This window comes from Balearica regulorum, chromosome 2 (genome assembly GCF_011004875.1).
Source record: "Balearica regulorum gibbericeps isolate bBalReg1 chromosome 2, bBalReg1.pri, whole genome shotgun sequence".
Lineage (NCBI taxonomy): Eukaryota > Metazoa > Chordata > Aves > Gruiformes > Gruidae > Balearica > Balearica regulorum.
Genome location: NC_046185.1, coordinates 98,858,708 through 98,879,581, shown reverse-complemented (window position 1 = coordinate 98,879,581; position 20,874 = coordinate 98,858,708). Strand labels below are relative to the sequence as shown.

General features: G+C 44.4%; 1 protein-coding gene across 16 annotated transcripts in view; it reads right to left on the bottom strand.

Moving 5' to 3' along the window:
- ATXN1 (ataxin 1) overlaps positions 1-20,874 on the bottom strand; it is a 234,219-nt gene that overhangs the window by 155,050 nt on the left and 58,295 nt on the right. For 10 of the 16 annotated variants that reach the window (XM_075745057.1, XM_075745049.1, XM_075745050.1 and 7 more), the window contains one exon: positions 14,057-14,181. The gene's annotated coding sequence lies outside the window, so the exon portion shown is untranslated. Of the gene's footprint in view, positions 1-12,637; positions 12,701-14,056; positions 14,182-14,615; positions 14,637-15,666; positions 15,842-20,874 lie in introns of those variants that run through there. The other 6 variants (XM_075745053.1, XM_075745058.1, XM_075745066.1 and 3 more) reach the window with 5 other exon arrangements.

Sequence of the window (20,874 nt, the reverse complement as noted above, 5' to 3'; positions counted from 1 at the left end):
GTTCAAAGGAAGCTATGTAGAGGTGGGGCTACAAAGACCTTCAGGGTTAAATAGATGGCCACCCAAACAAAAACTGAAGGGAGTCTCATCTCCCAACTTTCCCAGCTTCCAGAAATTTAAATTCCTAGAGGGAATTAAAAAAAAAAAACCCGCCACAGAAAACAAACAAAAAACTACCCCACAACTGGAAGTCAGGGCCCAGGAGGTGAACTGTTCCTGCCCCTTAAAACAAACAGTCGCTCACAGAGAACACTTTGCACTCTTCTCCCATCAGCTGTTCAACAGTCGACCCCCTGCAAAATGGGCACGATTCAACCCAAACTGGGACAGCAGGACTGTGCCTCAAGACTAGGCCTGACAAGGTCAGCAGCTGAGCCCTTGCTGACAACTTTTTATCACTGGGAGAGTTGATTTGGGTCTGTCAACCAGCCACCATGCATCGCTGAGCTCAGGGGGTCTTCACACCTTCAAACACTACTTTTCAGACACATTTGGCCAAAACTGCCTCACAGCTTTGTAAGTTACTGGAAGTGCAGCTGGGCCAACGGACTCGAGGAGAGACAGGCAGCACGCTCACGAGAGCCCCATTTCCTTGGGCCAATGCTACGCGAGCAGGCAGCGTCCCTGCTGCCAGTAGCACCCCGACCACCTTGCCCAAGCTGTTTATCCCCATCTCCCCCCGTGCCAGTACCAAGCCTCACGCTTTCCAGGCCAGTGTGAGAATGATGGTGAGCTAGATCCGGGAACAGATCCTGCTGAAAACATACCTTTTCTTTTTTTCTTTTTTTTCTGAGGGATTATTTTTGACTTGGATCCTTTCCCAGACCTGGCTCAGAGCATGACTACACAACGCTTATGTCAGCACAAGGAAGCCATCTAATGAGCACCCAAGGAGGGGGCAAGACTGCTGCTGTCACCATCCTGGCCACCTTAATGAGCTTGTAAAACAACAGCCTATGAACAGCAGGTTAAAAAGTCACAGAGCCTCAGTTAACTGAGGAAGGTAGATGAAAAAAACCCAACAACACACAGAGAGGTTACCAACTCACTGCCATGTCAGGCTGCCAAAACACAGCAAAAGCATGGGGCCTGCCCTTGAGAAAAAGAAACCCTGTGCTCAGCTCCACCGCAGCCCCTATGCAGGAGGGCTCCTGAGACACACTCATGGAAAATCTTGCTCCTTACTAGTTCCTAAGCAGGATATGCAGAAAAAAAAGGTACCTTGCAAAACACTAGTATCTCAAAATGACCTATTCTCTTATCTTTTTGGCTATGCATGCTCTCCCTGCCCTGCTCTGTCTCTGGAAAGACACCAAACAGCCCAGCTCCAACTCAAGGTGGAAGCGTAAAAGCAAGAGAGAGGGCAAGGTGAACGGGAAAAACAGCTCTCCTTCCCCACGGACTATGGGTGCAAACCCACCACAACAAACAGCGTAACCCTAAACACATGCTATGATGGAGACAAAAATCCATGATTACTGCTTCCGGTGTTTATGCTGGCCAGTGCGCTATTATTGCTCTGGTAGCAATCAGCAAATCTGTCACGAAAAGAAAGGATGTGTTGGGTTTGCTATCGATCCTTGTAATTCCTGTCTGAGTACAATCATACCATTTTGAAATGTAGCCCAAAAGGGCACTGTTATTCCGGAACTGAGTTGCTTTTCAAAGATGAGTCAAAAGCAGTTCCACGTACTTAGATCTCTTCTTGAGGTTGCCAACAATTTTTCCTGGCTTTATAGCCACATTTTCTGATCCTTAATGTATTTTCTTTCCCCTATTGCTGAAAGGGCCACACAAATAAAGAGAAATCTGACTATCCCAGGAAATTATGTAACTGACTGTACACAGAGGGCTGTCAAATATGCACAAAGTAAACTAACTGAAATAATACGATTTTTCCCCCCCCCTCTAATATCCTTCATTTATAGTCACTGTAGGTGTTACATGGAACAACAGTGAGTGGAACAATTTCATACAGCACTTTCCATATTGAGACAGCTATTCTACATCCCCCTGTGCAGCAGTCAGTTTCTATAGCTCACTTTGTATTATGGCAACAGAGTAACGCACCTCAAAAGGCCTCAAAGGCCACAGCAGTAACCATTCCCTAGAACCAGGGCTAAAACTTAGACTAATGAGTAGTAATGTCTATAGCCAGACCAACTCTTCCTCCCCAGTAAAGCCTGGACATGGCCAGCAGCTGGCAGGCAGAAGCACATGCCTCTGGTGGCACAACTCTTGCCTCCCAAGAGAGGCAGCCAACAGCACGAGTAATGCATGGGGCCAGTCCCTGCCCCAAACAAAACGTCACTCTGGGATGGCACACGTGCAGGAGCGCTGCTGGACACTACAAGGGATGAGCTCCTGTTTGAAAAGTCTTGGAAAAATGCTAGGTAAGAAGTATGTATTACTATTAGCACAAAGCTGGTGGGGATGAACAGAGAGGCTTAGAGTGACAGCACTGCTCTGCTCCCATTGCTCATCAATAAAGAAAAAACAGCTGAAAAAACCCCATGAAACACACCCAACTCACACCATATCCAAACCAAACAATAAAAGAAAAAAATAAATGCATCCCGAGCACCCACTATACTTTATGTTCATAGAATCACAGAATCATAGAATGGTTAGGGTTGGAAGGGACCTCAAAGATCATCTAGTTCCAACCCCCCTGCTGCGGGCAGGGACACCCTCCACTAGACCACGTTCCCCAAAGCCCCATCCAACCTGGCCTTGAACACTTCCAGGGAGGGGGCATCCACAGCCTCTCTGGGCAACCTGTTCCAGTGCCTCACCACCCTCACAGGAAAGAATTTCTTTCTAACATCTAATCTAAATCGACCCTCCTTCAGCTTGAACCCATTACCCCTTGTCCTGTCACTACACTCCCTGATAAACAGTCCCTCACCATCTTTCCTGTAGGCCCCTTCAGGTACTGGAAGGCTGCAATTAGATCTCCCCAGAGCCTTCTCTTCTCCAGGCTGAACAATCCCAACTCTCTCAGCCTGTCCTCATAGGAGAGGTGCTCCAGCCCTCTGATCAGCTTCGTGGCCCTCCTCTGGACTCGCTCCAACAGCTCCATGTCTCTCCTGTACTGGGGCCCCCAGAGCTGGACGCAGTACTCCAGGTGGGGTCTCACCAGAGCGGAGTAGAGGGGCAGGATCACCTCCCTCGACCTGCTGGTCACAACTCTTTTGATGCAGCCCAGGACACGGTTGGCTTTCTGTGCTGCAAGCGCACACTGCTGGCTCACACTGAGCTTCTCATCAATCAATACCCCCAAGTCCTTCTCCTCAGGGCTGCTCTCAATCCATTCTCTGCCCAGCCTGTAGTTATGCTTGGGATTGCGCTGACCCACGTGCAGGACCTTGCACTTGGCCTTGTTGAACTGCATGCGGTTCACACGGGCCCACCTCTCCAGCCTGTCAAGGTCCCTCTGGATGGCATCCCTTCCCTCCAGTGTGTCGACCACACCACACAGCTTGGTGTCATCAGCAAAGTTGCTGAGGGTGCACTCGATCCTGCTGTCCGCATCGGTAACAAAAATGTTAAATGGTGCTGGTCCCAGTACTGACCCGTGAGGAACACCACTCACCCAGACAGACTCAGAGTATGCAGCAAGACGCACAGGGAGGAGAAGGTCAATCCATACCATCAGACACGACATGTCACAAACAGAATATAACACAACTCAATGCATTAAGTGTCATTCCGTATCAGTCATCATATGATTGCATCCAAAACAGGGCCCAAAAACACATATGAAAACACATATTCCAAGCATGGCTAAAACAATAGTACCAAACAAAACATGTGATACTAATTCAAGTGTTACGACAAATTGTCCATTGTAGCTGGAAAACAGAGAAACACAGCCCTGAAAAAGGATCATAACAACACTGACCTAACAATTGTGAAGTGTTCGTATTTAACATAAATTATCATACATTCATAAAGCAGGTATTTCTGAAGGTAGGGAAAAAATGAGAAAACAGGTTAATGAAATAAATGTAAATAATAAGCAAAAATCAAAGACATAAATCAGAAAAAATTTGAGCTAAGAAATAGAAGAAGATTTTGTGTGCACACATATGTGCAATTTAATACAATTCCTACTTCAGGTCTCTTGGATCACACCTGTCTGTGTTTTTCAGACCTCAGTTTCAGAAGTTTATTATTTTTTTCATGCACAGTTTCAGAAGGACTGCTGTCTCTTTAACAGTGAAGTTCTGCCCTCCAATTCACACAATATATTCCCACTGATTCCAACCAGCTTAAGTTTAACTACAAATACAATGGAAAATCTGAGGTAGCTTGTTGCCTTTATTCTCCATTTTTTCCGATGTGCTATTAGGCTATTCATAGTGAATATCAAATGAATATTTTTTTGAATTAACAATTAGGACAAACAAAGGCTCTAATATTTTACAAATCTAGTTGATGCAAAATACTAGATATGTGTTCTACGCCTCAATTTCTCAGACCTTTATCGTTAAATTCTGACTTCATTCCATTAGTGTTCTCAACAGCTTATTAATGTAAAGCAGAGCCTTGCTAATTTGCAATGCTTAGGATACCTACTCTAAATTAATTGAAGAAATCAATAAATTCATCAATCAACAAAAAGGAGCAGAAAAGAAACATGACAACATGCATTCTGTTCTATTACTGTAGCAATGCTAAATGGTGTTTTAATTATTCATACCAATATCTCTAATGCATTAGTAAATGTGACCTATAGTATATCTTTTTATTTTTTTTAAAGTCTTGGGTCCCAGTTCAGAAATGTGGTTCCTTTGATGAATACAACGGAGGCATCTGAGTACTTTTTTGTGTTTGATTCTACATACTCAAATGCCGTCCTACTTTGGATCCAGAATACCGCAAGATTATCTACTCCCCAGCACTCTCTGCTGAGAGCAGACCCATACAGAGTCACGCAGCCTGTAACAGACCACACGACAGAACCATGGGGCAGGAGCACCTCTCCATCACTCCTGCCATAATCAACAAGCAAATTCCCAGAGGTGCAGCTTGAAAGGGGAGGCAGCCAATATCCTATATCTTGACACCCCACTGGGCAAATGAGGATAAAACAATGAGATAATGAATATCTTTGGGAAGAGAAGCCAGGGTCTAAATTCTGGGTCTGCCTTGCTGAGCCACTCCTCCTTTTTCATCAACACGTAAAACTCTGTGCATCTTCTGTACACAGCTTCCCAGGCTATGCCATTCTCACTCATTCACAGCCATGTTCAGGCTGCCCACCCGGTAGCTACATGCAAGTAGTAACTATCATTCTTGTCCCAGGAGAGACACCATTAGCACAAAGCAAGCTGCAAAACCCATGAGTGAAGTTGTGGGTAGAGGTGGAGTTTTTCAAATGATGATGGTCAGCTTCAGAAGGGAGACTTAAGTGCATTGAGTTCCACAAATACGGCCGCTTTTCATGTCAGCAGGATACATCAATGGTTAACAAACAACTACTGTTTGTATTATTTATTAATCTTATCCCTCCCTTATTTAGCAACTTCCTCCTTAAGTCCTGGCATCTCTTCCCCTTTTCCCCTCACTATTTTGGGTCCTTTTCCACCCAAGATTATCATCTACTGGAAGTTTCCTCTCCCCGTCCACTGCCCACATCCCACTCTTTGTCCTGGCTCCCTGCAACGCTCCGTATCTGGACAGGCTCCACGCTCACTCCAAATTTATTGCTCTCCTGCCCTTCCAAGCTTGCAAAGCAGGTCTCAGCTGCCCTCGCCTGCCAGGACAAGGAGGAGCGCATGGAAGCTGGAAAGAAGAGCTCATGAGCACCGGCCACCAGAAGAGCAAGGCTTTGTCACTAGAAACACAAGGCGGAAATGCACGCCGTGTGTCTTAGTTCAAAGCTGAAATGTTTCTGTCTAGAATGTCTGTTTGTATCTCAAGTCACAAAGAAGCCATTAGTACCAATAATGTGTCATTACGGGGGCGTCAGCAGAGACTCTGCAGCTAAGGTTAATTTGAGATGCATAATTTAAAGCAGAACTAAAATCCCTCCATTTCACACTTTAATGACTGAATTCAAATAATTCTTCAAATTTGACACAGCAGCTCTTAAGGGGACACTTGCATTTTTTGGGTTTTTTTTTTTTTGCCAATTTTTATGTAAAATAGAAGCTATCTATTGCAGAAGACTGTACAGATTCTCCCTTTATGATCACTTTAACCTGTTTTCCCCTCACATTTCTTTTCAGCAGCTTAATTTTTCATACTTCACACATTTCATTCTGACATGTCAGAATATGCCTGAATCAGGCCACTTATGCAATTTAAAAAAACCAATACTCAGAGTTAAAAATTTCACTCATGGCACCCCCAGTGATTTTTGCCAAGAACAGCTGACAACACTGCTTATCTTAAACATACCACATCACTTAGGTAACAGTAGTATCCACACAATTCTCTGTCCTTAGTATTTCTACTTTCAACATCCTGCTAAAATACAGAACAGACATAATCCTCCTTTTTCACACCAAAAACTGAGGCAAAGACAGAAGGATGCTGTGGTTCAACAAGTGCTTCAAGCTGGTCCAAGTCTCCCAAATCCACTGATAATTTGTTTTGTCAGGCAACTTCCCTGAGCACAGCTGATAAAACACAGAAAATAATTAAGCAAAAACTCATCACAAGACAATGAAGCAGCATGATAGGGAGATCTCCATGCTGCTGAAGCAAAGATGCAGCACCTCTCTATCAAAATGCTTCCTGCCTTTTACTGTGGATTCTTCAATAAAGCTCACGTAATGTTACCAAAATGCATAGAAACATACGATTTTTGTCATCTGACACTCAATTTTGTTCTGAATTTTCAAGAAATCACAGTTCAAGCACACAGACATTCTTTGGAGAACTGCCCGCCATGCTAAAAATGGCAATGGAATTGCACAACGGTTGGGGGGAGGGGGGGGGAGAAAATTCCAAGAAATCTTTGACTCATCCATTGTTATTCATCAGGTTTTTGGAGCAGAGAATGGAATGCCGTCAAGGTAAAACTGACAGTGCTATTTTCTGATCTCTAAGTGATGTCAATCCTTCAGAAAGCCACAAGTGCTGAGAAAATTTTTCTCTGCAAAATTCTAAGAATGACTTAAATTTTGTTAGGTTGGGGGGGGGAAACAGAGCTAAAAGAGGCACTTGAAATTAAACTCCTACATAGGTGTGCTTTTGAATATTGAGAGTATTAGGCTTCACAGCTTTGTGCTATCTGTGACTCAGACTTGCTGCCACAGGTGTCAAGAGACCTGGGACCTAACTGGAGCTCTGCAGAAACCTGCCACTTTGTGATTTATTTTTTTCACTATGTAGTAAAAAACTCACCCTCAAAGACAGACAAAAAGCAAGCTTTCACACTCAGTACAGACCTGAATCTTTTTAGTCGATGGAATTTACCATCCAGTTAACTTTCACCTAGCAAAGCAGATTTTTCTGCTGTTTAATGCTTAAGGTTTCCAGAACAACACGATGTCAACTCAGTCTAACAGCCAAAATGGCTTCAATAAAGTTCTGAGGATAACACATCTACTCTGGCACGCCAACACACTATTTTTAATTGTAGCTCATTAAAGATGTAGTAGAAGAATTACATTCGCTGCACTGTTCTGTCAATGCAGTGAGATAATCGTGCTGCTGTATCATACATAAAGCAATATTTATGTGTATCGGTTTGGGTAATGTAATGGAAAGGCAGAAAGCAGTGATTCACTCCTTGTTCTATCTGCTGCTGCAACGTGGCTTTTGTCTATCGCAGGACCCAAGCAGGCAAGCAGGGTGATTCGTTTCAAATGTTAGTAAAACAGAGACCTGGAAAATGAAAAAAGTCAGTTGAAATGGTGAAAAAAAAAAAAAAAAAGAAGTCTGGATTGCAGATGAGAAGTACTTTACAGAGCAGCGTGCAAATACAGGCCTCTGAGGTAATTTAAACCAAATGCAGACTGAAACTGAAGTAGTTTGGTGAGTCAGCACAGTAAAAGGACACTAAAATTACATGCGAGAAAAGTGCAATCGTTTTTGTATAACACACCATATTTTATCCAAAATTTACCAGGAAACAAATTAATTGTCTCCTTTGTGCTTCCTTCGTCCCCTTTTGGACTCGACCTCTACCTTCCAGAAACAAACTGCATGCAGGCTGGCTAGCTGCAAACTCTGATGTCTAGGACTTTAATTTCCCTTTCACAAAAGTTTCATCTCCAGACCATGACAATATTAATAAACAATTGTTGGCATGAATGCTATTGAGCATCTTCCAAGTTATGATTACTTTCCTCTGGAAATTTAATTTAAAAAGAAAAAATAGTTAAAACCAAAACTGCAGAGAATCATTACAAGCTCTGACAACGGTTAAGTGCCTCCCAGATTCTGCCATCCCAGAGGTTTCAGCCACCTACAGCTTGGTGCAGACTGGGATTTTAGCACTAAATACGCTTACCATCAGTCAAAGAAAGGCTTAGCCTCGTATCTGCCTCAAACATTTTTAACACCATAGCTGTTTTTAAACTTACAAAGCAATTTTCATCTTCATTTTCATCTCATTCTTGCCTCATACTTTCACAAGAACATAATTCTGTGAAAGCTACAACAATTGCTTGTTCAACAGAGACTGCCACTCTCTGAAGTGCTTTCTGAGATAGATTTGTACGGACAGACGTGGGTAGAAATGAATAACCCAAAAATATCCACAATAGATAATGAGCAGAGTCTAGGAAAAAAAAAAAAAAACCCACATGTACTGCAAATGCAGCCCAAATTGGAACGAATGCCTACAGTAGCAACAGCACAGGAAGAGCAAAATGTTATTGTACATTACTGGCATGCAGCCCATAATTACAAAAAATACCGCAGTATTCCACAGTAACAGCGTAAAATATTATCATTTCAAACAAAGCAGCTGCAGCACCCTGCCCACAGTAATCACGTCGCATAGAGTCAGGGAAGGAGAGGATGGCTGGCTGCTGAAGGTCTCCTCGCTGCAGAGGGCAGGTGGGCCGTGAGGTCTGTGAACCCTCAGGATGGCTTCTCCTCACACCCACGGCTCCCCCTGCCAGGGCACGAAGGGCCGCTGCTGGGCAGCAAAGAGCTCCACGTGGGCTCCAGCTGCCGAGTCTCTGAGTTCAAGCTCTTGCAAATTTGGCAGAAGGTATGCTACAGCATTTTCACGGTCTCTAGTATTCAACAAGATCTTCCCCATTCCAGCTCCTCTGCGCTAACCTCTGTGTTACCCAGCCTCCTCTTACACTCTGTCAACAGGTTTTAACAGTGGGCTAGCTAGAGGCTCCCAAGCATTGGTTGACATATGCTGCTCTTATGATGGCTATCATTTGCCTCCCTAGATGGCAAGCAGTTGCTCCACTATGTATCAGCAAAACAGGAGACAGCGTGCACACATCTTTATCGGCAATGCTCCTCTCAACCACTCTACCCAAGGTCCATGAGCACAGTCCCACCAGGGCAAACAGAAAAACATGAAAAATTACAATTAAGTTTGTCTGCTTACTGGCATGTACAGCACACAAATCAAGAGTCCTAGTTCATCATTTGTAGAAATAACATCTATCACATTTGGTTCCTACATGGATCATGGAAAAAGACCAGCTAAGGAGCCACATGTTTTCTCCAAACTTTATGCACTTGCAGAATTAGCAACCAGAAGAAAAGAAATGCAGAATCCTGAACAGCCAGGTTAGTGGAAAAGGAAATGCTGTTCAAATCAAAGATAATTATTTCTAACTCACACTTCCTATACAGGCTGCAAACAGTACAGGTTGTCCTGATGAAACTGCAAAGCCTGAGCTTTGCCTCAGCTATCAATGCTGCCTCAGGTATTTGGCATCTCCCCACAGTCTGACAACTCTGAAGTTAAGTTCAAAATACACATCAGGTGTTTATGCAGTACCTTTTAGAGATGTTCAAATCACCATGAAAACTGTTTTTCATACCAGAAAGATGCTGGTTTTAGGAGGGAACAAATTAACTGCCATACCTAAATACTTCTGAGCTCACCAGCTCTCACCTTCCCCATACCAGCTTTTCTCTGCCAAACACAAAGGGGACTGTAGTATATATATATATGTAATATATATGCAATAAACTGCAGTAATATGTGCAGTAGATCCAAATACTGCATTTTTGTATCCTCGTAAGCCATTCATTGGCTTATAGATTCAAAGTCCCACTGGGGGTGCTGCAAATCCACGTAAAAGTCTCTGGGTGCTGGATTTGACTCTCTGACATGTGTACCAGATGACACGTAACCAGATGCCTCTCTAGTAATTACACAGCTAGAGACTGAAAAGCCCTAAAAATGTTGTGCCCAAGGGCAAAGGAGAATGGGAAGAATAAGAACAGAGTCCCGTACCTAGAAAGGAAAGAAAAATTTAGGCTTTATGAACTTCTTGTTTAAAATGCTGTACTTTTTCATGTCTGTAATTCAGCTATGGTATCACGAAAGAGGGCTTTTTAGGAGGTGGGGAGTCCAGCCACTGTGGCCTCATTTGCTCCATATGCCAGGCTGATCAACTGTTTCTTGGTGTCTGTGAAACTTTAAGGTCCTACCTCCAAAGCCTCCACCGTAACTGCAAAGACCTTTTTCCAGAAGGGAGGTCTAACTTGGAAGAAAAACTCCTCTGGAAAAAAAAGCATATGGCTGTTTAACGGGGGAGAGGCCTGTCTCCACTCCCTGAGTTGGTGTGTCCTGGCCTCAGTGGCTCAGAGAAAATGGCTGGTGTGCTTTCACAGTAACTTTCTAAGGCAGAGGAGAACGGTGGGTGAGTAAAGGCAAGAACTTGTTTAAAAGCCTCAGTTTAAAACTTCTGGCTACTCCCATTTTATGGAGTAAGTTAAAACCACTCTCTACTAGAAACTGTGTGAACCACTGACTTCAGATCTGGATCCTGTCTTTTGCAAAGCTGCTGGTGGGCTTGGATCCAAGGCTTTAGTTCAAGCTCTTATCTATTCTGTACTAAAATGACTTATACCATACATCCTTTATAATAAATAGCCTCACAGTAAGAAAGCACAGTATTGGCATGGTTCATATTTACATCACTTTCGAAAGCCAATGCACATGGTTTAAGCAAAGCGTTGGAAATATTACAGCTTTTGAATATTTTGCCTTATGTGGTTTACTGCCAGCACAGTCAACGGCCGTGTAAGCTTCACCCATTTTCACACAACAAGCTAAGCGGTGCGAGCTGCAAGTAACGCCCGCCAGGGCTGAGCAGAGCGGGCACAGCCACATCCCATCGCAACGGTGCCCCGTGCCACCGCATTCTCCCAGCTCCCTGCAGTGAAGGTCTCCATTCTCTGTCCCCACCACCTCCTCTTTACAAAGGCTCACACACACTTACAGAAACAAATGAACAATTCCATTATGTGCCTGGCAGCCTCAGTTCTTTCTGAGTCACAACAGAGGCGCCCCATTGAAAAGATCCATATACAGGGGAAAAAAATTAAAATCTAAGCGAGTGTCCAGCAAGCACATGTATTATCAAAGCCTCATTTCCACTTAACACAAGTTGCTTTGGGAACTAATGCAGCTGACTTGAGGGGAAAACACACACAAACAACCAACCTCTTTTTCCATTAGCTAGGAGAAAGAAAAAAAAAAAGGAAAAAAAAAAAGATCGAACCGGTGCCATCTTTGTTGAAGAGCTCCACGAAACTAATGGTTTAGGAGAGCTGAGAAGCATGGATGGGGGACAATTTGTGACTGATCACTGCCATCTGAACATGGCATGCTGACAGCTGAAAGAAGAGCAGAGAAAGGCAAAACAAAACAGGCATGTGTTTAATCCGGGCAGGCTCAGTCCCCTGTATTCACTCCCAGTGAAAAATACAAGGCAGGCGAAAGTTGGTCCCTCTTCCTGCTCAGCTCAGCACCCACATAACTCCCTGGCACACACCACAGGACCTTCTCTGGGCACATAAAAGGAGGCATTATTTCTTCACGTGCTAAAAAAATAATCAAGAAAGGGCAGGAGTAGCAGTATAATTTAATATATCTTAAAATGTGTCTCTCGCCACCAAAGAACTTCCCTTTCTTTAATACTCTGCCAGTGAACTCTTGCACTCTCCAATACAAAGAAAACTAAACAAGATTCAACAATTTTGTGACTGCAACAGAGAGCTGATCGTATTATTATAAAGGCCACGGAGATGCTACAAAGATACCTTCCCTTGAACTTCAACATGCGCTGCCTCAGAGAGGAACGAGGCGGCAGCTGTGAAAGGAAAATCATGCACGTTATCCTGGTCTGACGTCAATGAAAAAAGACAGGAATAAAAGTATTTTGATTTACGCTCTGCAAAGTTGAGGAGGAATGCTTGCCACCAGGAGAGTGGGACAGAGAGAAAGCAAAGGTGGGCTGAGAGCGATCACATGTAGGTCACTGTGGTGCACTTCTCCCTCTCTCACCAGTTTGGCCAGGATTGTCACCCTATGCCTCAAACAGGTCTCGCTCCAGGCAGTAAGGCATTTCCCCACCTGAGCCGCTGGGATGCGGAGGAGAGAGGGGAGAGTAGGAGCCCCTAAAGGCCGTACAGTAGCGGTTTCAAACACATTTGCATTAATACCTCATTTCACAACTACAAAAATTACCTCAGACTCCTACTGAAAGAGTCTCGTATTCCTGTCTGGGCTCACAGTCCCTGGTCCCAAGACCTGCATGTAAAAAGGAGTTGGCTACAATTTTCGATAAAAAATTTTGGATAAATCAGTATGAATGCCTTCGGGACTATTACTATTTCCCAAGCAATGGCTCTTGTCCACTGAACAGAAAGGAAATATTTAGCTCCCTGCAGCGAGCCTGTTGATTTCAAAAGAAACTTAATAGCTCTATTCCTACAAAGCAAAAACAGAGCGATCACCAGGGGCCAGCTATGCTCTCCTCTCTTCTGAAACCTGGTAAGCAACAAATGTCTGCAAATGCCACCAGCCAAAGGGGCTTGATATTCTGCACATTTGTGGGACTGTATGCCCTGCTTCTTCCATGTTACCTGGGCCCTTTTGATTCTTCAGGTTTCTTATAGTAATTTTGTCTCCTTCAGCACACTCAGGGGGCAAAAAGGAATAAATAATTCGAAAATTTTATTTAAGGAAGAGGCCAGTTGTTTTTAGTTTTCATTTATGCAGCACTTTCAGTGGTTAAGAGTTTTACAACTGTAACATTTTATCTTTACTAAATTAAAAAAAGACTCAGAGGTCATCCTTTTCTAATGAGAGAAATGAAAACAAAAAAAATGAAGACTAGAGGGAAAAGGTGAGCTTTTCCCTGCGACTCATGATTGCCTTTAATAAAAAAAAATAATTATTAACTCAAGACGACACAATTCAGCCTCAGCTGCTATTCAAATATCCAAGTGCAATTTGCAACTCTAGTTATGAAAGGGGACATTATTTTCTTTATACTTTTAACTCTACTTGTTCAAAGACACACTGATGAAGCAATTAAGGCAGATATATTATTAAAGCTGGTATAGAATCTACAGGCTCTGTTAAGAAGTTGGGTATTTCAATGAGGTGTTTAAACATAAAAATGAGAACTATGTATTTAATACAAAAATATCACTTCAGAATGCTGTAAAATCAGATTACTCATGACATTATCACCAACAGTACAATAATTGTATAGGCATTTTTCTGGCTGTACATTGTGTGTTCTTCAATAGCTTTCTTCTGCAGTTTCCATATGATCTAGATTCCAAACTTGGAAATATTTAGGCACATGGCTAACTTTCAGTGAGAATAGCCTCATTGATTTAAACAGGGTTTAACCCTTATAAATGTTAGAACGATTGCTTGTTTGCGGGATTGGACCTCATGGGGCCCATTTTCAAAAAGATAAGTGCATTACATATTTTAACTACTGTTTCTGAGTTTGCCATTAAAGTTCTCTCCTTCTCTCTGCCATCTGGTTTTATTGCCTTCAACAGAAATATCACGACACTCTGAGGTAAATAATGATTAATTTAATTACAAACTAACTGTAACTTATGACAAGACCCTCCAATCACTTACCTCAAATCATATGAGTGTTTCAAGATGCAATTGTAAATCTCCTTTTTCCGTGTCTCTCACAGGAGATGCTCCAGCCTTTTGCTTCTGGTGTTCTGCATTAAAACTCCTTCCCTGTGCTCCAGGATCTTGAACAAAAACAAAACAAGAAACACTCTTGTCATTTCAAGCGATTGGTGGGTGGCTCAGGGGAAATCTCTGACCTTTCTCCAATGTATATTTCATTATCTAAAACAAGTGTGATAACTCCCCCCAACAGAAGCAGCATGAATGCTCTTCTGTGGGTTGTACTTTAAAACAAAACCAAAAAATACCAAAACCACGCTATTTTAGACCACTCAAAACCATGTTATTTTTAAAATCTGCAAGACAGTACACTACCAAGTATTCATTTAAAGCACAATCAGTATATACCAGACTCCACAAATCTATGAAGGTAAAAAGGGAAGGAAGCCCAGAGATACAAATCAGAAGAAAAATCATTATGTAAATGAGAGCAGTCATTGGTTTTATTATTACTATTATTATTATTTATTATTACTACTACTACTACTGTTATTACCACTAATAATACATATAGGGCCAACTCCCTAAATCTTCACTGAGTTACTGTAGTATTTCTGTAGTAGCGGCTCTGTAGTAGCGGCGTGGGGGAAGTAGTAGCTGTGCTAGAGAGGCAATGCAGCATTAGCACTACAAAACCCAGCCCAGCTGACGAGAGAGGAAGGAAGGGAGGAGGAGCAATGAAGCAAATGAGTAAGAGAAACTGGCAGGTCTCTAATACAATCAATTTTGACATTCTCCACCATCACCAAAAAAGGCCTGGAGGGTTTTGAATTTTCAGCAAATGCTGCTACTAGAATGCATTCTCGCCGCCCCCCGTTTCACCCTCCTCCCTCTCCCGTACCTGCAGCAAGGCAGGCCAGGAGCTGGCTGGGTACGTAAGGCTCTAAACCAGGCTCTGTCAGCAGGAAAATACCCTGGCTACGAGAAGCAAATGCTGCCAGCCAGCGCAGAGTTCACTTTCCCTCTGAGAGCACGGTCTTGCGTGTGCACGGCCCCTCCGGATTACAGGCATCCCAGTTATTTCTCTACAAGCAATTTTTAGGACCGACAACTATATTCATTCTTGCTCTGTAAAAGGCCTGAAAGACAAACCATTCCCAAGGCCACACCTGTGACTAGCCCCATTCAAGCCCACAAACTTTCACAACACAGCAAAGAGGAGGATTTGACCTTGTGTGCACATAAACCAGACCGGTTTGGTTTTCTTCCTCAGCTAGGACAGACAGACAGCTCTGAATAATATTTTCCATTGCTTTTAATTAAGAAACGGAGACGTAATCCACAGCTTTCTGTGGCTGTACATACTTCAGAAAATACAACTTTTCCAAAAGCAGTCAGAAATTTAAAAAGTACAGCTTTCTACATCACAGTTTATTTCCACACACACCCCTGGAGAAAACAACCCAAAAACTCAGAGCAAAGACCACCACATAAAGAAGGGGAAAAGCAGGCTTCCCTTGACACCTGCACAGAGCCTGCGCCTACGTCACCACTCCCCGAAGCTGCTTATGGTACAAACAAATCCAAAATACTCTATTTAAAATTACCCAGCTGCCCAACTCCACCGTGTTTGTTCTTGCTTACGTGGTGTTGCTGCTTGCTTCAAGGAGCCTGCTCTCGCTCAACATGAGTAAAGATTGCAATAGCCAAGCCTACAGACTTGCAGGAAGATGACAAAGCCCTCTAAAGCTGTGACACAAATCCAGAGAAGGCTGGAAGTTCAAAGTGAAATGAGGACATTCTGTCCGTGACTCATGCCACCTAGAAACCATTCTTAATTTAAGAAAAAGTGTTAAAGGGATTATTTTACGGAGTGTCACCCTGCTGAATCAACTAGGTTCTGCCTGTCATTTTTTTCCCCTGACTCAAACACAAGGTAGCCGGGGATTCTATTTTAAGATCAAAATCAGCATAAAATCCTCCCGTTCTTACTTACACACTTACATTTTTGATGCTCTGTTTAAAGAGACAAATAATATTGTTTGAGGGACAGATTCCCAGCTATCTACCCTCCAGGCTTTTTGCATGACCTATGGGCAAATGCTATGTGACACTTCCTGAAGGGCTGAAACAGCTCTGAATAACACTTGAGCCTCTATAGTACAACAAAAGTATGAGAGTTTGGCTCCTAATGCACATTATCACTTAACCCAAATTTTCCCGTGCCTCAGTTTCCCCTTCCTCTACAGCAAAGGTAACAATATTCCTCCATCTCAGAGGGCCGATTCGAGGGACACAACACCCATTGCTGATTTAGTGGATAAGCTCGTACCGTGGACAAGGTTATAGATCTCTTAACTCACATGAGGCTGAAACTTCACGTCCACAGAAAAAGACCTTGTAATCCAAAATGAGGAGCGAGTCATCAGCCTGTCCCTCTGAAACCGTTTCACTAGTATGACTCTCTCCTCCTGGGTGCTCCCAGCAAGCGTGGGGGAGACTGAATGGATTCACTGTAGTCACACAACAGCTTTACAGCTGCTGAAAAAAGGCTTATTGTTGCCCTGCGTTTTACTATATCGAGTAGCATACATTAATTTGCTGTACAGCTTCCATTACCCATCTGATCCTTACAGAAACAGGAGCAGCAAATCAGGGTTTGTCAAATGAAAAGAGATTTAACTGTGATGGAGGAAATTTTCTGGTTTTCTTAAAAAAAAAAAAGTAACAATTTATACAGCAGAGAATAAACACTAAAAATTCAGTGTAACAGAAATACTTTAAACTGGTTCTACCCCCCCCCCTTTTTTTTTTTTTGCTACATTGTGATACTGTGAGCCAAATTTCATGATCAGAAAGGAGCAGCAGGCCTGCCATGCACCTGTGCTCTTCCTGCGGTCACTGTCCACTCATGGCTTGCACCTCTGTTCGTTTATGATATTCGCTCAGTAACCTGACTGGTATTAAAAACAACTGTGAACTCTTAATACCGAACTATTCAGTAGTGAGTACGAAGCCTCACTCGACAGTCAGATAATGCTGGACTTAGCAAAACCACATGTGAGTAGATTTGACAGCCCCTTTCTAAATGTCTTGATTTTTCTCTGTCGTGTCTGTTGAGACAGGGAGGAAGGACAGTCCTGAATTAGGCACATTCCTCCCAGCATTCAACTACTCCACTCTCCCCCTTCTGGAGAAATGAATGTAGCTTCAAACAAATTAAAGGAGTATTTTGTCAGCTCTTTCATTCCTCCCAGTGCAATAAATGAGGTGGTGCTTGGCTTCTCTACCCCACAGCAGAACCAAATGAAGGCTCACTCTAAAGCACACATCCCCCTTCCTCCTCCCATACACACAGTGGTGCTGGTTTTGGCTGGGAATGGGGCTATGGTTTGGATTTGTGCTGAAAAGAGTGTTGATAACACAGGGATGTTTTCATTACTGCTGAGCAGTGCTCACACAGAGCCAAGGCCTTTTCTGCTTCTCACACCACCCCACCAGTGAGCAGGCTGGGGGTGCACAAGGAGCTGGGAAGGGACCCAGCCAGGACAGCTGACCCCAACTGACCAAAAGGATATCCTATACCATATGACGTCATGCCCAGCATATAAAGCTGGGGAAAGAAGAAGGAAGGGGGGCATGTTTGGAGCTACGGCATTTGTTTTCCCAAGTAACCATTATGCATGATGGAGCCCTGCTTTCCTGGAGATGGCAGTACACCTGTTCCTGATGGGAAGTAGTGAAGGAATTTCTTGTTTTGTTTTGCTTTGCTTGCGTGCAGCTCAGGAGTTCTCTCTTTCACCTTTCTGATTCTCTCCCTCATCCCACTGAGGGGGGAGTCAGTGAGCAGCTGTGTGGGCCTTAGTTGCTGGCTGGGGTTAAATCACAGCAGTCCTTTTTGGCACCCCACATTGGGCACCAAAAAGGACTGTTGTGATTTAACTCGGCAGACAGCTAAATACCACACAGCCGCTTCACTCACTCCCTCACCAGTGGGATAGGGGGGAGAATCAGGGGGAAAAAGGTAAAACTCATGGGTTGAGATAAAGACAGTTTAATAGGACAGAAAAGGAAGGGAAAATAATAATAAAAGAATATGCAAAACAAGTGATGCCAAATGCAATTGCTCGCCATCCACTGACCAATGGCCAGCCAGTCCCCAAGCTGTGGCCACTGCCCCCCAGCCAACTCCCCCCAGGTTTTTTTGGTCAGCATGACATCACATAGTATGGAATATCCCTTTGGTCAGTTGGGGTCAGCTGTCCCGGCTGTGTCCCCTCCCAAATCCTTGTGCACCCTTCCGCCTGCTCACTGGCAGGGCAGTATGAGAAGCAGAAAAGGCCTTGACTCTGTGTAAGCACTGCTCAACAATAATGAAAACATCCCTGTGTTATCAACACTGTTTTCAGCACAAATCCAAGACATAGCTCCATACCAGCTCCTATGAAGAAAATTAACTCTATCCCTGTCAAAACCAGGACACAGCATTAACCCTGCCAGCTGCAAAGAAGCTGAATTCAGTCAGGGTCCCCTGAAAACAGCAGCATATCACACCTGCAGTGTGATGCACTGCTAACTCCCAAAAATTAAAAGATGGTAGATCAGCACACACATCCCCAAAAGGGGGTACTTCGCTCAAAAGCTGTGAGACTGGAAAAAAATTACAGAGTCTTTTTCTCTGGCTTCATAGCCACAGGAACACAACAGGTGCTGTGCTGGTCTGCACTCAGAAGGCAGAAATATTTTGCTTTTCAACTAAAGCCAAGACAGACAATACCCCTTGCTTTGGCAGGCTGGGACCTTAAGAAAACCTCAAATATCACAAGAGTAGCAGCCTGATAAAATGCCACCAGTGGGACCCCTCTTTTCCCCAGCCTTCCTTCATTTCATAGTGGCGTCTCTCTCAAAAGGCCAATGGAGCTGAACGGACTGAGCTGATTTTCCACTCTAGTCAACTTGTATGTTTGCTATGTTAGCACGACTTGACTCAGATCAAAACCAATGAAAAACCACGGCAGTGGAAACAAAGAATCAAGTAAAGAAAGAAATAAAACCCCAGGACAAACTACAGAGACTTGGCTCGTATTTTTGGATTTGGGCAAGCTCATCCACCTCCAAGCCTGGGTGACAGAGGGGAGTGCCAGTCTCCCTCACCATCCCCAGGGCAAGTGGTTTTTTTGTAGGCCTGGACAAAACCACCATGGTATTATCACGCATGACAGAGCCAAGGCCAGATCAAAGTGGATTGCTAAAATACGATCTCATTTTGGGACTGGCTACGAAGGATGGAGAAATGGTGGCACCAGGCTCTTTGTGCGCCTCCTGTCACGGGGACAGGGACTCTTTTCCCCAAACCTCACTGCAACAGGCCTGCTGCGCTCCCTTGCCTCTGCCCAGGATCTGGCAGGCTCAGGCCCATGTTCCCACTTGGTATTTACTCTTTCTCTTGCTTTCTGCTTGTAAGCACGAACACCATGAACTCCCCTCTTAACAGCCAAGAGTGACTTTATCACATGATTTTTGGAGCAAGGCCAGTCGGCCCGCACTCACTGCCCCCCTGCCTTTACACAGCCTGTTTATCATTAAAAGGCAACGCAGAGCCACACTCTTCCACTCACTTAGGTCTTTCCAAGTTGTAATCACCCCAGCCTCACTAGGCACTGACCTCAGGCTCTCCCTAGCACCCTCTTAAGTGCCTCCTTATCCCAGCGTCTGAGCACGGCACAAAGGCCTGAGAGACCAACTGCACAACAGGTCAGCAGCCTCGTCCTGTGGCAGGAGGCCCTGCCATACCACAGGGCAGAACCCTGTTTCTGAAACCCAGCTTCTGAAACCAGGAGTGCCAATGGATGCAGAGCTGAGCACCGTACACCTACTCTCTCACTGCCCGAGCTGCCCTGGACAGTAATACCCTTTTGTAAAACTTCAGTGTGTTGCCCATGAAAAGCAGCAGGTGAGTGTGTCTCTCTGCTAAAGGGCACATACAGTTTAGGAAGAGATGTTAAGAAAATGAAGCATGGCATTGCATTGGGTTTGCGTGGCAAGGTTTTGGTAGCGAGGGGGCTACAGGAGTGGCTTCTGCGAGAAGCTGCTAGAAGCTTCCCCTGTGTCTGACAGAGCCAATGCCAGCCGGCTCCAAGATGAACCTGCTGCTGGCCAAGGCCGAGCCCATCAGTGACAGTGGTAGCACCTCTAGGATAACATTGTTAAGAAGGGGAAAAAAGAAACTGTGCACAGCAGCCTGAAGAGAAGAGTGAGAATACGTGAGAGGAACAGCCCTACAGACACCCAAGTCAGTGAAGGAGAGAGAGGAGGTGATCCAGGCGCGAGAGCAGAGATTCCCCTGCAGCCCCTGGAGAAAACCATGGTGAGGCAGGCTGTCTCTCTGCAGCCCATGGAGGATGATGGGAAGCAGATATCCACCTGCAGCCCCTGGAAGACCCCACACCAGAGCAGGTGGATGCACCTGAAGGAGGCTGTGACCCTGTGGGAAGCCTACGCTGGAGCAGGCTTGCTGGCAGGACTTGTGACCCCGTGGGGGACCCATGCTGGAGCAGTCTGTTCCTGAAGGACTGCACCCCATGGAAGGGACCCATGCTGGAGCAGTTCATGAAGAACTGCAGCCTGTGGGAAGGACTCAGGTTGGAGAAATTAATGGAAGACTGTCTCCTGTGGGACGGACCCCACACTGGGAGCAAGGGAAGAGCGTGAGGAGTCCCTCCCCTGAGGAGGAAGGAGCAGCAGACACAACCTGTGATGAACTGATGGCAGCCTCCATTCCCCTGTGCAGCTGGAGGGGAGTTAGAGAAAACCTG